Source organism: Microtus oregoni, unplaced genomic scaffold, assembly GCF_018167655.1.
Source record: "Microtus oregoni isolate MIOR12 unplaced genomic scaffold, Mior012 000144F_ref0000341, whole genome shotgun sequence".
Taxonomy (NCBI): Eukaryota; Metazoa; Chordata; class Mammalia; order Rodentia; family Cricetidae; genus Microtus; species Microtus oregoni.
In genome coordinates this window covers 378346-394411 of record NW_024544794.1, presented here as the reverse complement: position 1 = coordinate 394411, position 16066 = coordinate 378346, and the positions used below count along the sequence as shown (strand labels likewise).

General features: G+C 46.1%; 1 protein-coding gene across 6 annotated transcripts in view; it reads right to left on the bottom strand.

The window, feature by feature from the left end:
- Positions 1-16066, bottom strand: part of LOC121444848 (SPATS2-like protein) — a 156874-nt gene that overhangs the window by 118873 nt on the left and 21935 nt on the right. For 5 of the 6 annotated variants that reach the window (XM_041646759.1, XM_041646758.1, XM_041646762.1 and 2 more), the window contains exon 2: positions 12610-12659. The exons of the other annotated variant lie outside the window; for it this stretch is intronic. The gene's annotated coding sequence lies outside the window, so the exon portion shown is untranslated. The remainder of the gene's footprint in view (positions 1-12609; positions 12660-16066) is intronic. 6 annotated transcript variants of the gene reach the window in all.

The window sequence follows — 16066 nt, the reverse complement described above, 5'->3', positions numbered from 1 at the left end:
GAAGTCAACTGAGACACGGGGAGATATCTGAGCATAGGAAATCTCAAAGCCCACCCCCACAGTGACACACTTCCTCCAACAAGGCCACACCCACTCCAACAAACACACACCCCCTAATAGTGCCACTCCCTATAATATTATGGGGACCAATTACCTTCAAACTACCATACAGACTATATGTGTTACACTATTGTATCTATATCATTTGTATATTATATATAATAGTATAACATAGATAGTAGATGTACTATATAAATAGCACACGTAGATAAACATGACTCTTTAACTAATCTATTGTCTTGCTTAAACAATTTTCCTATTTACCATTTTGTAAACAGTGTTCTAGCCGATCTTTGTGGCCAACACCTTGGCATACTCCTCAATTCTTTCATTAGCTTGAATGCCTGGAAATAAAATGCTTCTGACTATAAACCTAATTTAAAGGAATAAGGGAGAAGAACATACTGTCAGACTGCCTTTTAGAAAGCGAGTCATGCATCTTCACTTACATGAGGTGCGTGGAAAAACTACAGAGGCAGGCTGGGATTGGTGGGAAGTCATGGAGGTGCCGCGCTCTCGGAAGGAATGGGATGCTAACGGCAGTGGAAGGGATGTCACGATATCATTCCATGCTCTCTCTACTCTCTCTCTCTCAAGCCACAACTCAGGGATGACATCGTCTTCTTTGGCCCCCGTTTCACTCACTCATGGTTAGCCATGTTCCAGAAATTTTAAAACAAAACTCCCAGCAGCAGACAATCCATAACAGTTTGACCATCACGCCGCCCTGAGTGTGGCGACTGTATCTTGCAACGCCCTGCCTTGGTGGCTGAGGATGCCAGTCGTTCCTTTGTCCCAGGCATTCCTTTGTGCTGCAAATGTCACCCTACCGCCAATCACTCGCTAGCTGTGGATCTCGCTTATTAGATTAACCAAGTGATACTGCGGTACCAGGGTCCCCGTCACCCTCAGACAGGACCCTAACGCTACAGTCACAGCGCCTCCACCTTCTCCTCTCCTCTCCTCATCAAAGAGACAACGCCACTTCACACCCTAAGAATGACACACAAGGAACGGTAAGATATTCTGGGAGGGAGAAAAACTTATTGCTGCATGTCATTAAGATTGCTCTTTTGGAGGCGGGGCTGGACGGATGGCACAAAGGTTAAGAGCACTGGTTGCTCTTCCAGGGGACCTGGGCCAGACCCCATGACAGCCCATAACCATTTATAACTCCAGTCCCAGGGGATTTGATGCCCTATGCTGGCATCCGGGAGCACTGTATGCATGTGGTGTACAGACATACAAGCAGATAAAACACCCATACACACAAAATAGTAAAACAAAATTACTTAAAAATATTTTTTTTTGCTATTAACTGTTGTTAATAATCTCTCATAATGTCTAATTTATAAACTGAATTTTATTGAAGAGAAGAATCAATGTCCATAGGGATTGGCATTATCCATGGTTTGGAGCATCTATTAAAGTATATTTTTCATAGATAAAGTGAAATTAACAGTACAATTGTATTCACCCCCTTGACTGAATGCTTTTCTTGTACACTAACCAGTACATATCCTCATTCATTCATATTTTCTCTGTGTGTGTATGCATGCATACGTATGTGTGTGCATGTGTGCTCATGTGCATGTGTGTGTGTGTGCACACACAGAGACCAGATGTCACTTCAACCACTGCTCTACTTTATTTCCTGAGCTAAAGCATCTCACTGAACATGGTACCGGCTCATCTAGCCTGGTAGCTAGTAAGCCCCAGGGATTCTTCTTCCTGCCTCCCCAGAGCTGGAGCCAGGGGCATGTCTCCATGCCCAGCTCCGGCATGGGTGCTGGGGACTGACCTCAGATCATCAGACTTGTGGGATAGCCCCTTTTCCAAGTGAAACATCTCCCCAGGCTCATTTTAAACGACGTTTTAAGCAGAAAACCCCTATTTCTATTACTGACGGGCTCGGATTACACACATCAGCTTCAAAATTTTCATCCAAGTTTGCACTCCCAACTAGAGGCCAGAACTAGTCTTCAGCTTGGAATTCTAACGAAGTGATAGAAATGATGTCTGAAATTGAAGCAAAAATCAGCAAACACTCGTAGAACCAGAGAGAGTAGAATGTCTGGTCAGACCACACGTTCCCTTCTAATTTCATGTTTATTCATTTGATTCTACCTGGTTCCAAAGATGACTTGCAGCCGCTTCCCCTTCTAAGCATGTTTTCTAAATAGGACATTTCACATCACCGAAGATGCCAACTCTTTTCCTGGTGTAAGGACATTCTTCTATCATAACTGCTTGCCATATTTGGAGACTGAATGGCAAGGGTATTGTTCTTAACCAGAGAAGAAAAAGAAGGGGTGGGGAAGAACTCATTATGATCGCAAACCCTGCTTGGAAAACCTGCCAAACAGGCAGCGATTTTAGGTACCAGTTCTATTGAAAGAAAGAAAGAAAGAAAGAAAGAAAGAAAGAAAGAAAACAGAGCACAGTTCCTCGGGTGCATAAAAGCACTAAAAAAAAAAATCACACACATGCAAAGTTGGGCCTCTGGGCTATTCACGACCCCAAAGGCACTGCAAAAGCTCAGATGCCCCAAAGTCTGCAAGAGAAGAGGATGCAGGGAGGAGGACCCCCCCCCCCCCCCCCCCCCCGCTCCAGGGAAGGCAGATCCCCTTTGCTCTCCCGGAAGTCAGCAGCACGGAAGCAGCCACTCTCCTGTGGTTCTGCTTCCTTGGTTCACTCTTTTTCCTCCCAGGCCACCTGGCTCTTCCAAAACCAACCAGACCTTTCTGCAGTGCTGGCTCTGGTTTCTTGTTCCACATTTTGGATGATGAAGAAAGATGATGGTGATGACGACGATGATGATGACGGCTGGTTGGTAGCCTTTGCAGATGCCCATCTTTGAATTTCTTACCCCGCATTCTTCCACTGGCCTAACCCTTGTCCAGTACCTCTGCTTGTTGAATGCTTCATGCCTGCAGTCAGGGACATGGTCCCAAACCCTGGACGACACCCTGAAGGACAGCTAAGTCCATGGTATATGGCAAACGGATACTCAGAAGAAAATTTACTCTGCACGACTTAAGAACAAGAATAAAGGCTTACTGCCCCACTAATGGGGATGGGATTAACTGGAAGCAATGACATTGAACTTGTTTGGCAGGGCACATATGTGACGGTTAGTTCTGCTGTCTGAACACTTCCAAATGCCACTGTTTTGGGAAAAAGGATCATTCTCATGATGAAATCGCATGTCTTTTGCAATTTAAAGCCAATCTTAGGGTAAATAGGTCTTTGTTTTTATTTTATCTGATTTAGCAGTATGTTCAAATAGCAAGGGTCAAATACAACAGAACTTCTCCAATATAAAATAACATGTTGATAGTCAGACCAAACAGAAACTCTGCATCTTAACCCTTCCTGGCTTACTGAACTATTTTCAACTGTTTTTCTGATTCTTACAGTTTAGTAGATATTCTTGTCTTCTCTCTTCGGAGAATCATTTAGGAAGTTCAGCGCAGAGGTTAAGAATGTGGGTATGTACTCAACACCTCAGCACTTGGAAGGCACAGGTTGGAAGATCAGGAGTTCAAGGCTATCCTCAGCCAGTTAGAGGTCAATATGGCCCTGGAACTCTTTTTTCACACAGGAACATCGACAACAGAAGAAGACACTGAAACTGGTTTGCCTGGGTGTAACTTCAGCCTCTGCTCACAGAAAGATCCTATAGAAGCCACTGAAACCTACTACGCCTCTGCTCGTCCCTACCCCCATAAAACAGAAAAACCACTCATCCTGTCCACCCGTGGGGCTGCTTCATGAGTACCAACTATGTTCAAACATTAAGGCAGTCATGGTACAGAATCAAACCAGTCAGCGACACAAGAGTCTGCACGTAAACACCTAAGAAGTATCAGCAAGACTCCTCCCTGGAGCTAAATATTTCACAACTATAGGGGGAATCCTTATCTTTAATCAGGATGCTGCTCCTGTGATTCATAATTTTATCAGGGCACAGATTATCTACTTTCACAAAAGCAAAATATGTGCTAAAAGGGAACCGCTAGTCGGATATAATGACCCAAAAAAGGAAGAGCGAGGGCCAAGGGTTCAAATGTGGCTTCCTGCCAGAACCCGATTGAGTTTCTGTTTCCACAAAAGTACCTGTGTGCAATTTAAGTGCTTGTAGTCATTTCCAGGCACAATAAAAGGCCAAGCTAAATGGAAGTAATACTGGTGACTGTCACCGTGTGTTTCCCACGGCTGTTTCCTCGCTGACACAATGGGGTGTTTCTGAGGGGACTGCAGAGCAGCGGGCAGCTCTCCCTGTGGGAAAGAGCACCTTCACCAGGGAACGAGTGGGGCTGGGAAGTCGGCGGCAGCACCTTAGGGAACATGCTTTCTTGTTCCTGGGTTCTCAGAGCAATGAGGGTAACCACAGGTGGCGTGAGAAGGGTGTGGCCCTGGGGGACAGGGAGAAACAGAGACCCACTGAGACACAGGTGGGTAGAATAAGATGCAGGAATCTGACGTAATCGCAAAACCAGTACTAACCTGGAGATAATACCAAACCAAGAAGGCCACAGGGGAGAGAGAGCTAGACTAGATAGAGCGAGCCATAGTAGAGACTGAGAGAGAGAGAGAGAGAGAGAGAGAGAGAGAGAGAGAGAGAATATGTACCACAATAGACAACCACAGGAGAGAACCCATGTAATATTTTCATAACAGTGTGACGGGTCAGCTTGCCATAGCAGGGCTCATAGAAGCCTTTGAAAAATTGCTAAGGTATCCTCAAGGCTCTTTCCTAGAAACAATACTTCCTCCTAAAGAACAAGTGTGGATGTGGCCTGGAAGATTCAAAAGGGAAATGCAATATGAAGTCCCCAATTGGAATGTTCAGGCCACCTCTCCACAGGGTTCTATGCTAAAAAGGAAATCTCGCTCTACGCAAGAACACAGCGTCACGCTACGGACTGTCACTGGTCGATACCTTCTACGAGCCACAAATAAAAAAGATCAATAACGCGATTGTTTTCCGTCGATATAGGAGAGTTCCCATCTCCTGTTCCTCGTGGCTGTTTTGCACGGAGCATCTGGACAGGACAAAGCTCTTTCTATGATTATCTCTTCTTTCCTTCCGGCTTGTGCGCAGGGGGTGCTGGGGACAGAGCTGGGGCCTTACCCACTCACGCCAGGCAAACTGTGCTGCAGAATCACACCCACAGCCTATGACTTAAGTCCCCAAGAATCGTCTTTGTCACCACAAGCAAGCTCTTGTGTATGCAGAAGGGGGGAATATCTGAGTGGGGGAGGGGACATGTGTGCGTGTGCCTGTGTGTGTGTGTGTGCACACAAGAGGCCAGCCTTGGGTGCCATTACTTGAGCCCCATCCATCTTGTTTTTCAAAGGCGGAGTCTCTAATTAGACCGGAGCTCACTAAATAGGCTAGACCTGCTGACCAAAGAGCCCCAGTGTTTCCCTGTCTCTGCCAGGATAACAAGTATATAGCACACATCTGGTCGCTTCTATTTGGGTTTTTGGGATTTAATTCAAGTCTTCATGTTTACAAGGCAAGTACTACTTCGCTACCTATCTCTCCAACTCCCAGACAAGGTTTTAAAATCTACAGATACAACTGAGAAACTTATGTGCGGGACTGGAGCTATAGCTTAGTGGTCAAGGACTCCGGCAACCAACTGTCACCCCAGTCCCAGGAGATCCGACACACTGCAGGGCACACTGTACCTACACAGTGCACAGACACAAGCAGGCAAAATGCCCACACGCATGAAGATAAACAGAATTCTCAAAGACTCTTATTTATGACTACTTTACATAAAAAGCAAACTGTGCTTTAGGTACTAAATCTATTCTCAAATATCTACTTCTGTGGGGTGACTAATTAAATATAATTTATGCCAGCTAAGCCAGGTGTAAACACTGTGGCATCCGGTACAGACCGTTAACCATATCTCATTAGGAAGTTTCTGAATCTCCAACCCTGCAAACATTCTAAGGGGTATGATATAGATGAGTAATTATGCTACCAAGGAAAGTACTAAAGAAAGTCCCTGAAGGGTCTTTAAAAAAAAACAGCTCTTAAAAGCCGGAACAGGAAGCGGGCTACAAGGTTATGAAGAATGGCAAAATAAAAATATGACGGTGGCCTATTTCCATAGTGAAGCACCGGGGGGGGGGGGGGGATGACTTCCATTAAGTGAAAATGAACTGTTATTTCATTAAGCTACTGTCTTATTTACTCTTCTCTATACGATAATAGCGCGCCGTGTGGAGGGTCAGCTGTTCACAGCAGCACCTTTTAATTTAGGGAAAGGAGGAAATTGTAAACCCTACCGGACAGTTCCTTGGTTGACATGGTTCGGCAGGCTGGGGGCTGTGTGTTTGTGTGTGTGTGTGTGTGTGTGTGTGTGTGTGTGTGTGTGTGTGTGTGTGTGAAGCGTATCTCAGACTCAAATCTTTATTAAACCTTTTGTCCTTGAGATGCAAAAATAACCCTCTTACCCACAGTCATCAAGGCACGCCCTTGGGGGTCTTCGGGCTTTTGGGATAAATGTTTGCCCATCTACCCCTATTTGGCCATTGGTTTTCTCTATGGCTAGTGGTGCACATATGGAAGACGCCTGTCTCTGGAAGGAGAGGGAAGCAGAGAGGTACCCCTTGAGCTTCCTAATCAGCCCGAACCCCCATGGGTCTTCCACAGCCCCTCTAGCTATGACTACTGTGTTACTCCCTCGGCTGCCTGTTTCTGTATCATCTGGCCCCGTGTGTTGTTGGATGATCTCAATCCACTCAAGTTAGTGTCTACTGAGGAACCGATCTCCAGCACACGGACGCAACGGGTGAACCTGAATACCTTCATTTGTACCAATGAACATATCAATGGAGTATTCTTGTGGACCAGTCTGTAGACAAGACAGCATTGGGGAAACAGAATGAAACAGAAGCAACGTCACTCACTCGCTGGTCTGTCTCGGGGACAGCTGAATATGCCATGTGCTGCCATAGAGCTTTATCTTTGAAGAGACCACAGAGAAGGAGGGAGACCAGCCATTGGTCGGCAGAGCAAGCTGTTATAGGGCGCAGCTATACATCTCCTCCTCTTGGGATTGTCCTGGGTAAGCCACAAATGCCCAAAACTTTTTTTGAGCTTTTATTTTTCAGAAAAATTTGCAAGCTGCATAAACTATTTCGTTATGGCCCAATATGTTCATTTGGAGGTACTTCTTTGAAAGAAAAGAGGCATTGCTTTGAGTTTGGTTTTTTTTTCCCCCCCTCTCAGCAACAAGGAATGCAATTAGGCCTCTACCTGGTGCTCTGTCTGCTCACAGCTTTCCTCTGCCACAAAAGCTTAGTGGTAGAAAAAAAGCCCCCAAGATGCCTTCCGTACTGACCACAGCTGGCCTAGAGCTTGGGGGTCAGCCTCCGAGAACACTTTGTTTCCCTCAGAAGTAACCTTCAAATGCCGGGGATGACAGGACCCAGGGTGCAGAACCCTCTCATCACAGACCTGAAAAACTACAATCTATTAGCCAACACCGGGCGCTCAGTCGGAACACCTGCAAGCCTCTGGCAGACTGCTGCTGATAAGACCTTCTGCCCTTCAAGGCTCAGGGCTTAACGCGCCAAGCACACCATTCTTGGAACCAGTGTGAGGCTCTGGGTTCTTGCTATGGTTAGCACAAGGGAACGCTTGAGTCCTGATACAGCAGGTGCTATGTACTGGATGGCTATTGGCCACAGACCTCTGTTTAGGAGGGTCCAGTTAGAAAAATATACTTTATCAGTCCACCAGAGAAAACAGTTCAAGGCCGTGGTGTGCAGACTGACCTGTCATAAGAAGACTCTACGACCTATTTTATCTTCTTTGCCTTTGGCAGAAGTTTTAGGGTAAACCAGGCTGTTGGTGAAGGGAGTGCCTGTCCCCATTAGGAATGTTGAATTCGGGTCAATGCCTCCTTTTTCATAAGAGGTCAGGGAAAAGTCTGAGGCGGAGGTGAAAGCAAACTTTGGAAGCGCCTTCTAAGCTCAGGAAGCTCCATGGCGCATCCAAAGGCCCCTCTAGAAACTAGTCTGAGTGGCATTAAGCCCAGCGCTCACTTAGAAAGGAAAACGAGACGCCCAGACTCAGTTACGTGACACACTGACGTATCGCCAACGCATCTGTGCTTATTTCTTTACTGTTTACTAGATTTCTCTAAAGAAAGTTGAGTCACTAGCAACCGTGAAACGCCAGTAGCCTCAGTACCAGCTGTGGGATGCAGGACGAAGGTCACAGGCATCCTGGATTTTTCTAAGACGGCCAAGATGTGCCGGGTGAGAACTGCAAGCCAGCCTCACATTCACACCTTGGAATGATGTCCCACGGCAGAGGCTGGCAGGTTAAATGGGAGCCGATCAACCTCGGCTGAATCAATTAAATTCCCTCTTGAGAGGCTTTAAACCAGGGAACCTTGCACCCGAGCGCCCGAAAGTCACGTTGCTTAATTTCAACAGCAGTGACGCCTTAGAGAACACGCAGGCCATCATTTTTTAAAAGACGGTCTTCTAATTGACCTGGAGCTCTCCAGATAAGCTAAACAGCCAGTTCCAGGGTATGCCTGTCTCTGCCAGATTAACAAGCATGCACCATACGTCTGGCCGTTTTTATTTGGGTTTCTCTTCAGAGTTTTTGCACTTGATGGACACTCACTTGGGTAACAGTTTAGCCTTATCTGTCTTCATACTTCACATAAACGTAGTAATGTTCTATGCAGCAACCCTCTTTAGTATATTCTCTCGACACCATGTCTGTAGGTAGCTCATTTCATAGCTATTGTTGGTTCTTCCATTGCAACCCAGTATTTCAACACAGGATCACACTGTTGACACATGTCTCTGGACGCACTTGAACATATACTTCTCCAGAACACACATGTGGGGGCGGGTCATTTCAAAGATCTTAAGTGGAATCTAAAGGAAATTAATTCCAATGTGTCTCTTGCCAATCAGTTTTGGTATTAACTAGTTCTTATACGGCTTTGAAGAAAGGTCATTGAATTTCTAGATTTATCTTTCTGCAGACTTTAATTCCTGCACATTTGCCAAATATAAGCTATGACATTCGATACATCTTAACTCGTTCTCCCAATCTGTGATTTTCCCAGTAGATTTATTGAAGCTGCTTCCCCCTCAATCAATCTCTCACCCCTCCCTATTTTTTTTTTTTTTGTTTTTCGAGACAGGGTTTCTCTGTAGCTTTGGTGCCCGTCCCAGAACTAGCTCTTGTAGACCAGGCTAGCCTCGAACTCCCAGAGATCCGCCTGCCTCTGCCTCCCGAGTGCTGGGATTAAAGGCGTGCGCCACCACCGCCCGGCCCCCTCCCTATTTTTTTACCTGAGTATTTTTCTTTTTGATAGAGCCAATGTTGCATATACCGAGAGAAGAAAACGTTCTTTCAAAATTTAAGGCAATTCTGCAGCCAAAGTGTTCCATGTTAGCACTGAACACGGCTGTACAGTAAGAGGTTTTGATTCCGCAGGTGAATTAAAGAACGCAAGCACGAATCATAAAGACTAATTTTAAAAGGATTAAATCCAGCTTCCAAGCTTTCAATGTTTTCATTACTGTGGAGAATATTCTGTAACTCGAGTGTAGAAACGGGACCCAACCGACAACGGTATGGTACCAACAACATATGTCTGCCAGTTGTGACTGGCTCCTTGGTAACAAACTTAGCAACTCACATCCCTTCCTGTACCGGGGACTTTCTACATACTGTTCACATACGTTTCCTTTGATACATTAGTATGATAATGGGATTTATTGAAGTCGATATTGTCATTCCTTCCACCTTATAAGACACGGGAAAGTAATTTAAGTTCCCACATCCGTGACTCAAAAGCCATGCCTCAGGCTGGGTGGGGTGCTATCTCAGATTCAGTTCCCAGCACCCACCCACATGGCGGCTCAGAACGGTCTATAACTCTGGGGGAACCAACACCTCCTTCTGCCCTCCCTGGGAAACGCACACACGGTACACGTACATGCATGCAGGCAAAGCACTCCTATACATATAAACAAATAAATAATTTTTTTAAAAAGCCGTACTGCTCTGAACCTTAGACTGGAGTGCTATGCATTACGACCTTACAAAAAAAGTTAGTGTCATTGTTGATGGCTTCGTTATTGTTGTTTTGATAACAGCAGGTTTTCAAGGTCCCGGAATGGTGTGCGAACCACGGGAGGGAACTCTGCAGACATTTGTTCTGGGTTATGAGAAAGCTGTGATGATGACTGTAACTAGGCAACCCTCTGATTCTGGGAGAACTAATTAAGAAATGAATTAAGGGATCCAACGGGTACCCAAATTAGTCATCAGGACTCGAAGATCTGGAACATGGGTCTAAATCCAGCGTTGGTGTTTGTTTCCAAAATAAACGTGGTCAGAGAAGTACCAGGGCTGGCAACTAAAACGGATTGAGATGGCTTATGCGTCCACATGGGAAAGACCTCTTCCTAACTGAATTCGGACATCTCTTCAGTTAATATGCTTCTCATTTACCACCGTCCCGGTCATTCTGCAACTGCTGGCAATAGGATTGATTGTGCTGAGGGAGAAATCATTTCAATCAGGGATGTCTGCAGTGCAGGCATAAAAAGATAAAAGCAGAGCGTTTGAGCTGTAATTAGAAAATTCCTTAAGTGTGTTCATGTGCCATATGTTTTAGACAACCACCAACTGGCAAGACTGGTTCCAGAAGGGACGTCTCATGCCCCCCCGTTCTGGGGCAAACTGTCAGGAGAAACAGCGCTCCGACGTGAGATCGGAGCCATCTCTTCGGGCCGAAGCACTTCCCCGTGCCACCTCTAATGGGATTACTTGGCAGACAGCTGGAGGCGTCTCAGCCTCCTGACGGAAATATGATCAGAATTGTTTTCATCTGGTACATCTTTCCACGAGGCCGCTGCCTTCCAGCGCGATAATCAGCGCTTCTGATTATCGGGCGCTCGTTCCAAGGAAACAGGAATTGACTGTGTCCTTGCTTGTCTGATGGGGAGAAGGCTGCCAGCATTCACGTTATAGCTCTTGGGTTGCCTAAGCGAAAGGCAACTAAACGGGGGGTGGGGGGGGAGGAGGGAGAAGGGGAGAGAGGGAGGGAGAAGGGGAGAGAAGGAGAAAGAGGGGAGGGAAGGAGGGAGAAGGGGAGGGAAGGAGGGAGAAGGGGAGGGAAGGAGGTCCCACGCTCACACACAACGTGCACACGTATGGACACGGAGATAGTTCATCCAGGCTGTACTATAAGAATTCTCTTTCAGTAAATATGAAGGCTTCTAAGAGGACTCAAGCACAAGGAAGTCAAAAATCCCATCCATGCAAGCATTAGGACTGACTCCCACCCTGCGTCAACGGCTCTTTTCAGAGTTAGCGTCTTCTTACTGACGTTTCGGGTGTATGGAAAAAGGATCAAGTTTAAGCATCAATGGGAAACCCAAGTGGCACCACGGCTCGGTTCATCCAGACTGTATCAATGTGGAATTGGTGATTTTTATTTTGAATTTCAAGACCAGAAATCTTTTCACGTGGAAATCAGAATGTTGGGGAATTTCAGACAACGTACGGTGAAGCTGAAACAACACGCTTTCTGTCCTCAAGGGCTTCTAACCCAACCGTTCATACTTGACCGACAATGATGGAAACAGTTATGTTTTTCTTGTGTTTGTTTGTTGTTTGAGGCAGGATCTCGCGCCTTAGCCCTAGCTGCCTCCCCCCCCCCCCCCCCCCCCCCCCCGCCTCTGCAGCACAGAAGTTACGGGCCTGCCCCACCACACCTGGCAACAATACAGATTTTCTTGGCGGTCAGTTTCTTTTACAAAAACGAACTTGAGTGAGCCAGGGCTTCGGAAGCTGACCGCGATGATCCTAGCTCGGATGAGATCAGGCGCGTTCAGGGTGGCGTGCATGTAGTAGGCTCTCCATTTACTAGTGGAAACCGGAGGCTCAGAGAGGTCAGTAAATGCCATGATTAGGCAGCAGAAACTGGTAGCAACAACGCCGGGCTGTTTTGACTTGGAGGCCCGGGTCTTTCGTGAGGTCTCAGTCCATGCTGACTAAGGACAACCGAGAGTCCAGCTTCTAGACTCATTGGGGACAGTCTTCCAAAGCAGTGACAAGATCAAGAGTGGCTGTCACTGCAAGGGTGGAAGAGCCAGGCAGTCTGGAGTCCAGTACTCTTAACTCCCTTCTAAATCACAGGGATGTCTATAAATGACCTTGTTTTCGTTTTCTTTTTGTGGTACTCCTAAGTATTTTACATGATGCTATTCTAACAATAACCATGGAAACCATGTAGCTTGGAGGGGGATGTGGGTGGGAAGGGTGTTATAGATGGGAAGGGAAATGTGGGGGGAACAGAAGTGGCTCAGATCGCTTGGCCACAGGGCCCCCACTGGACTGCCTCGGTCCTTGTACTTCAATGGCAACTCTGGTCTGAAACCTTAAGAGGGAGCTAAGACTCCCACAGCTGTGACTGGTCTCCAGGATTTAGCGGCGAGTTGAAGGATGTCATGGAGAAAGAAGGGACCATCTCTTCTTACCTGGGAATCCACAGAGATGATCCGGAAAGCAGCTTAGGATTTGGAGTATTCTAGAAAGAAAATGAATTTGGAGGGTCAGACTGGTTGGTCTCCCACTAGCAACGCCACCACCCCTTAGGAACATCACCACTCCCTCCCCTTGCTAACACAGAATCTTGAGTCTGGCAGATAATGAGTTGGTCTTCACACATGACTTAATTTAACCTTGGGTAGGCAGAGTAATCTCTCCGTGTCTCTGTTTACTCGGCAGCAAACTGGGGATAATAATAGCTTTCTCACCAAGTGTTTGACTGGATGATAAGCAAAGCGTGCCACGCATTCAACACACCTAGCGCATGACGGTGATATTTAACAACAATAGCTAGCGTTTATTATGAATTCAGAGAGTGCCAGGCATTGTTCCAGAGCACTGTTCCCACATGCGTGCCCCTTCAGTATTCCAAGGGAGGCACCAGTATCACTAAAATCTGATCAATAAATAAGACACAGAAATGGTAAATTGCCTGACTAGTGAAATTATACTAGAACATGACATGCTGGGAGTCTATGGTGACAAACAGGACCTAGATCGTGTTCGTATAGTATTTGCCCAACTAATTAAAAATAAGTGTCTGCTGTTGCTTTTGCTATATAATATTATCTTTTACCAGACCCAATCTATAACGTACAACTCTACAGAGCTCACCACTAAGCCAGTTACTATTAAGACACAGAGATGAGCACCCTAGTTGTAAGTCAACCAGCTACTATCTCACACACCACTCCAAACATCCCTGTGTTTCTTTATCATCCCAGGGTCTTAAGTGATCATGGAGCACCCTGTGGGGGTTCAAAGCTCAGGTCAGAGATCTCGCAGAGACCTAAGGTCATGAGACCATTGGGGAACAAGAGGAAGTAAGGGTGCTTGAAAGAATAAAACAAAAGGAGAGTGGTGAAGGTCAAGCAGGGAATAGGAGAGGGACAGCTAAAATGAAGGGCCATTTGGCAACCCTGATACAGTAGAAGATTCTTAAAATATACTCATCCATGAAAGGAATCTAAATAGAATCATCAAACAATGTGTGAAACAAAGCCCCAACTAGACATCTCTTAATACCAAACGGAACCTACAGTGCCAGGAATGGGTTACATCTGGTCAAGCGGTTGGCCAGAGAGGCCCATGAAACCCCAAAACAACCCAGGCTAATGCCAGGGTTATCGGTTGCTCTCCACAAGCTAATGGTAAAGACTCACGGCTGAAGATAACACCTACGTAACTCACTGAACACGGAGAAAGCAAGTTGGTGCTTACACAGCGGCTTCGCTCCTACTGACTGGTGTTCAAGGTACTAGAAGGTACCCTGCCTGCCACCAGAGGAGGAAAAGTAAACACCAACCCAGCTACAACCCCTGCAATCTGCGAAGGTTACCTGCCTGTAAAATACGCTGGTATCATCGTGGCACAAACGTTGTGGGAGTAACCACCCATTATCTGACTAGAATTAAGGCTCACTCCATGAGATGGAACCCACGCCCAACGCTGCTCAGGTGGCCAAAAGCCCAAGACTAGACAGGTTGTAGACCTAGGGTGAAACCAAATACAGCTGTTCTGCTAAAGGAATGTAGCATCACAATGATTACTAATGACATCCTGCCCTACGCATAGTTCAATATCTTTCTCAGCCATCCTCAGAGAAGCTTCTTCCTTCAGCAGGTGGGAACAAACACAGACACCCACGCCTGGACAACGTGCAGAGAACAAGAGACCTTGGAACACGCCATCCTAAATGTGATAATGCCACCGAATCCCTCCCTGCAGGTCTTAGGGAACTACGCGGAAGAGGAGGCAGAAAGAGCACAAGAGTCGGTGGAGACAGAAGACACCGAGAAAAACGAGACCCTCTACACACCAGAGGACAGATGCACGTGTGAACTCAGAGACGGGGGTGGCATGTAGTTGCCACCCGGTTCTAAACCCAATGGGGTCCCAGCGCTGAGAGAGGGAGCAGACACATGCCCTCATCCCCAGCCCAGAATCCATCTCCAGTTGACAACCGCGTGCAAAGGAGATGTGAGTTTTCTCCAACAGAGTCCCAGTGGGCACACAAAGCACACTTCAGGGCAGGCCTTGTGCTCAGCAGGAGGTGCCCCACGTAGAACAAACTCAACAGCATCTCCAGGGGCTTTTTGTCTCATAATACTTGGGACAATTTTTTTTTAAATTTTACAGATCTTTTGCTGATATAGTATGGTTTCCAAATTTGTTTTTAATGGATTTTCTGTGTATGTAAATGTGGATCTCAGCATTGGTAGGTTTCTTGTGCTTTTTCTTTGGCTTTTTTTCCTGTTTGTTTTGTCCTATTCTGGTTTGTTCTCTTCTTCTTCTTCTTCTTCTTCTTCTTCTTCTTCTTCTTCTTCTTCATCATCATCATCATCATCATCATCATCATCTTATTATTATTATTATTTTAAATCCCTAGTTGTGTTTTAATGAGAAAGAGAAAGAAAGGGGGTGGGTTTGAGTGAGTTGGGAAGTGGGAAGGATCCAGGAGGAGTCGAAAGAAAAGAAAAGATAATCAGAATAAACTGGATGAAAACAATATCTTAAAAATGAATGAATTACTTGTTCATCAATTCGTTCTATGTGCTTTGGTGCATTGCCTGCATATTTGTGTAAAGGTGTCAGGTCTTGGAGTGACAGACAGTTTTGAGGGGCCGTGTGGGTGCTGGGAATTTAACCTGGATCCTCTGGAAGAGCAATCAGTGCTCTTAACCGCTAAGCCATCTCTCCAGCTTCCGAAAAAACAATATATTTATAATAAAACATCTTTTAAAAAAGAGATAAGATGCCATGCCTGGCTCTGACTTCTCTGGGTCCTTCTCCATCTGCACTAACATCTCTGGGGGTCGTACTTAAACGACAAGACTGACCTGGGCATCCTAAGTTCCTAGTTGCCAACTCTTTCCTTCAACATTTGCCTCGGGAATCCAGTTTCTGAGAGAGAATATACTGCTCCAGTGCCACAAACAACGTCAGGACAGCGCCGAGGCCATAAACATAAAACACAACCTACATTTCATAATTGGCTCCGTGAGCGGCATCGATTCTCATCACGGGAAATATTGGCAACCAGAAGACACGGATAGAATGCAGCCCTGAGGACAGGCACGCAGGACTATTTGGTTGCATTCTGAACCCTGGGAGGGGCCCCGAAGAATTCTATAGACTAATCTGAAACCCAGTGTGTTCAGCAGTTGGTGCACAAGGTGAGGAGGCTGATGGGTAGACAAGAAGGACCATTAACAAGTAAAAGAGAAATCAGCCAACTAATGGGATGCTCGGTTTGTCGGTCAGGCGAGAACGCCATGGTACAGAGCTCCCGTGCTCTCCTGACTTCATACCAGTGACCATTTTGACGTGTGTGTGTGTGTGTGTGTGTGTGTGTGTGTGTGTGTAGAAAGAGGAGGAAGGAAAGGG